The sequence below is a fragment of the Microtus ochrogaster genome, unplaced genomic scaffold, assembly GCF_000317375.1.
Source record: "Microtus ochrogaster isolate Prairie Vole_2 unplaced genomic scaffold, MicOch1.0 UNK7, whole genome shotgun sequence".
NCBI lineage: Eukaryota > Metazoa > Chordata > Mammalia > Rodentia > Cricetidae > Microtus > Microtus ochrogaster.
This window is the reverse complement of record NW_004949105.1, coordinates 8,364,917-8,369,845: the sequence shown is the minus strand read 5'-3', so window position 1 is coordinate 8,369,845 and position 4,929 is coordinate 8,364,917. Positions and strand designations below refer to the sequence as shown.

The window sequence follows — 4,929 nt, the reverse complement described above, 5'->3', positions numbered from 1 at the left end:
AAAAAAAAAAAGAAAATCATTCCAGTCGCTTTCCCTAGATAAGAACAGTGTGGGAAGAACTTAGATCCTGCCTTTCGGCTCTGCTGGTTTCTACAGCCACCTCCGAGGGGCAGCAGATGCTGTGGGCAGGCTAAGAATTTAGTTGAGCACTGTGCAATCTGAGAAAGCTTTCATCCAATTAATGCAAAGACCGCATTTGACAAATCCAGAGACTAAATAGATTTGAGGGGGAAAGTCTTTAAATCACTTTGTTCAACAGTGATAGTCAAACTCTCCCATGAGAGAAGCATGTTATTATGAAATTATGTGTTCATGAATTTCTTACAATCTTGATGCCCCCTCCTCCCCACTGTGCACTTTTGCTTCTCTTTCGCTCACTGGTCTGTATAATCACTTTCCGGATAATTTTCCTTCTGGCCAAGGTATACTATTTGATTCTCTCTATTTTAATGTACTTTTAAAAACAAAAGTTTATCTGTAGATATAAAAGTTATTCTAAAAAAGAAACATAAGGCATTCCATGGGATTTTCCCAAAATTAAAAATTTACAGAAGTCATTGTAATTTCTTTGCCCTGTTAGCATGGGGTCCACTTTTGCCATGTGCAATTCATTAACCCGCAACTTGTCTTTTATCATCCATTGAAGTGACATAAATGTAATCACCATCTCTAAGACATACCTGAAGAAGATAGTGCTTGTGGTCAGCTGGATGCAGGGGAGCTCTGATGTTCTGGGGGAGAGATGATGGAGGTATTGTCTCATGAAAACTTACTATTTCCTATACTTTTGTTTTCAAGACAGCATTTTCATGTAGCCTAGACTGGCCTTAACATCCCTATGTACCAAAAAGATAAGTATGATTTGGACTCCTGACCTTTCATTTCCCCTGTGCCAGGACTACAAGCATGTACCTCTACACCAAGTCTACGTGGATGGAGGTTAAACTCTGGGCTTTGTATGTGCTATGTAAGGCATCTTCCCAGACACCAGACCACACCCCAGCCCTTTATACTTGACCTTATTTGCATCCAGGTATCTGGGGAGCCTTATTAGGCATGTAATCTCTCTTCCTAATATCACCAATCAGACCAAGAGACCCCTATAGTCAAGGGGATGCCGGCTGATGGGTGATGCAGCAGACAGATCATTTGCATATCCTGCAGACAGTAGGAACCTCCCTCTCTTGCAGACAATTCTCCTACATGGCCCATGGGCAGACACCAGCCCCTGGGTTGGCCTTGGTCTCGCTTCTCATGGGACAGCAGCAACAAGGACAAAATCCTCACTCTTGTTCTGTGCTATTAAGTTAAAAACTATCTCATGCTACTTTCTCTTCCCACCACGGAAGAAATCACAGTTTCACCGTCTTAAAGCGCATACATGAACACGGCGATGTGCTTCACAGGTGTCCTGGAAAGCAGACAGCTGCTTGTCTCGCTGAGATGATATTCCACTCTGCACAACTGTCTGGTTTTCATTGCTGGGTTCATTTTTCCGGAATGCAGCAGTTTTTTGTTTGTTTGTTTTATTTAGAAAATTTATGTATCTTTTCCATGACAAGACACAAAGAGGTACAACTTTGTAAAACTCTTCAAAAGGGAAAAAAGATACAATTCTGCAAGTAGCAGCAGCTTTGAAAGTACAGAGGTGACCAGAGAGGAGGCTCCTGGGAACAACAGTGAAGTGGTGACGCTTAGGCTTGAGCCCCAGGTAGTGCCACTGGGAAGGAGCCTTCTTGGAGGGTATGGGGCTTGAGGGACACAGCAGCGGCCCCTTAGTCAATCACCAAACACAATCACATGGCCAGAACAGGGGAGGGGGCTGCTTTGATTCAGAAGGGAGGATCCACGGCTGGAAGGGTGGATGGAGTTTTACCAAATATGAACAGAGGCCCAGAGAGCTGGGTGGCCCAGGCCTCTGCCATCATGCCTGCCCTTCCCCCGCAAGCGCTCTCCAGGAGTAGGGTTCTCTCTGAAGAGTTACCAGGCTGGAGAACTAAATGATTTCAAGGGGTCAGCAGACGGCCTGAGGCACACACAGCATACAGGCACAGGAAGCCTGACCCCATAGGGAAAGGCAACTGACCTTAAGGGTCCATCCCCATGCAGCTTGGTCAGCTGACTGTTGGGGTGTGTTTGGGGGGGGCAACTTGCCCCACCATAGGCACACAAAGACCTCAAGTTTTCTGTGACCCACACGGAATGGAGGCCCAAGAGCTGACTAGGAAGAGTATGTGTGGGGTGCCTGGGATCAGGATTGAATGTGGCAGCACACCCAGCCTAGGAATCCTAGCTACACATGAGGGTAGAACACTCCAGTCCTGCTGCAAGGCTGGCTGGAGGCAGAAGGAACGGCAGGACAGATGGACAGAGCCATGTGGGCACAGCGGGCACAGCAAATTCAGTAAATAATTATGTGTGTGTGTGTGTGTGTGTGTGTGTGTGTGTCTGTTGTAGACCAGGAGAACCTTGGACACCAGAGCCAGTGGACCTGCGGGCCCCAGTACAGAGAGCAGCTCTGTCTCAGGGACTGGTCAGGCCAGGTAGGACTAGGCTGGGGTACAGAGATTGGACAGGACTGTCTCGACGGGACTTGATTGAGGAACGCACAGATTTCAACATTTTCTACATATGTAAGACCTAGAGTCCAATTTTTTTTTCTCTTCAGGACCCCGTGGGGGCCTCTGTGTGCATCATCCATCTGGACTGTGCATCCTCTCCCTACCTTCCTGTGTGATGGGGAGGACTGGGGAGAGACCAGACTGCTTTAGGCTTGTGCTCTTCACCATATTCTAGTCCTAGCCCTTAGGATGGGGAGAAGTAGACATGGGCTCAGGCCTGGTATTCTTGCAGCAGCCACAGCAGGGACTCGATGATGCCCAGGAAGTACACATGCATGGGGCAATGCCCAGTGCACGACAGTGTGCACCCTTCAGGAGGGCTGAGGGGCCCTCATGTCTCCAGATCTTCCCGGTTTAGTCTAGAAACACCGACTGCTTGTCCACATTGACACCTAGCTCAAGTGAAGAGTCCAGTCTTCACATCACAGGGGTGGACAGCCATGGTGACAGCACTCCCAGTCACACAGCCTGACAGAAAGGACACACAGAAAGATAACCTTTTGGAAGATGGGCAGCCCAGCTGGTTCAGGTTGGCAATCGGGGGAAGTAGACATTGGAGAACGGGACATCCCTGAGCAGAGTGGTCCTTAGTCCTTTGCAGAGGTCAGCAATGTTGTATTTCTACAGCAGGTCATAGGTCATCTGGGTGGCCATGGGCTGAGGCCATGGAACCTCTACCAAAGTTCCTTGAGTCTACTGAGGACTGGGCACCTCCCTGGGCTGAGAGCTGAGCCTGGGCAGCCAGAATCTTCCTTTGAGCAGCAATGCAGCCTGCATCTTGCAACTGGATCTTCAGCGTTTCCGTGGGGTGGTCATAATCACCTGGCAGGTGCCAGCCCTGCAGCCTGCCAATCTCCTCAAACAGGGTCAGCTTCTGTCCACCCTTAGAGAGCTGATGTCTGAAGAAGCCATTAACTGCCAGCTTGATGGCCTTCTCGGGGGTGAGCAGGGTCAGGTTTGCTGCTGCTCCCCTGGACCTGCCGAAGTAGCTCAGTCAGACACGCTGGCATACACACACTGGCCATTCTGCTGGTTCTGCAGTCCTGTCTGAGCCAGGTCAATGGGGAACACGCAGGTGACCCCAATTAGCCCTGTGATGCTACTATTGATGAACTTGGCCAGCAGGCTAGTCTGCTTATCAGTCATTTAGACCAAGTGAAGCAGGAGGCTGATTTACCAGGTGATATAAGCAGAGGCACTGATGGGTAGGGGCTGATGAGGACAGTGTGGGTGGCTTCTGGTGGTGGCTGATGGTGGGGAAGGAGATGTCCACACCTTCAGAGCAATTTCTGCCACCAGGGTTGATTCCTCTTTTTGTTTGTTTCTCTGTGCGTTTTATAACCTCTGGCTTGTGGCTTTTCTTGGGGAAGAATTAGGTACTTAGATATACGTGATTATCTATTTGTGTGTGTATGTATGCACCTACTCAAACTATGAACATGGGTGTATAGTGTCATAGAAAGATCACATGGGACTTTGGACACTATCAGAAGATAACACATTAAGAAGGGTTGCACATGAAATGCCCTCCATTGCTCAGCGATGCTGCAGCTTTGGCCCTGAGGATAGGCTGAGTCTGAACATTTCCTCTATTATCTTCACTAAGGGCTTCAGCATCAGTTTGACCCCTGAGAAGAAGCTCCACCATTTTATCAGCTATAGAGCACAACCATTTTAGCAGTGAGCAAGCCAGGTGATTCTGCACGTGCTCGCTCATGTTCCCATTGATCTCACTATACAGCTGGCCCAGGCCCGTCTGCAGCCTGAATAACACATGGAAGATCCAGCGCTGGGACTCAGGTTTTGCTTAGTGCATTGGTTCCTGAATAAAGCTTTCCCCACCACATGTGATTTATTCATCTTTGCCTTTGAAGTGCGAGAGTAGCCTGAAAAATGGAATTGTCTTGGTGCATAGTGATGAAATAGAAATTGGACACAGACTGGTCAACAAAACCTAATGAATTTTGAGTCTAACCAGGGCTGTGACCACCACACGCAAGCAGACAAAGAAAGTATGAGCCGAGTGATGGCGCAAGCATACACTGATAATAAAAAGAAGCACAGAAAGGTGACGTGAAGACATGACCAGGTGCCTGGAGACCAGGAGGGAATGGACGATGCGGGCAAGCCTGCAAAAGAGGATCTCTGTGAGGAGACCACATTGTGTCTGTGGGCATGCATACAGGTCTGCATATGCATAAACACAGAAGGCAGCTACACACACACACACACACACACACACACACATAAACACAGAAGGCAGCTACACACACACATAAACACAGAAGGCAGCTACATACACACACAC

At 48.5% G+C, this 4,929-nt stretch overlaps 1 protein-coding gene and 1 pseudogene across 2 annotated transcripts in view; both read right to left on the bottom strand.

The window, feature by feature from the left end:
- Fam155a (family with sequence similarity 155 member A) overlaps window positions 1-4,929 on the bottom strand; it is a 465,955-nt gene that overhangs the window by 69,973 nt on the left and 391,053 nt on the right. The gene's annotated exons all lie outside the window — the stretch shown is intronic.
- Window positions 2,833-3,767, bottom strand: LOC101980573 (annotated as a pseudogene).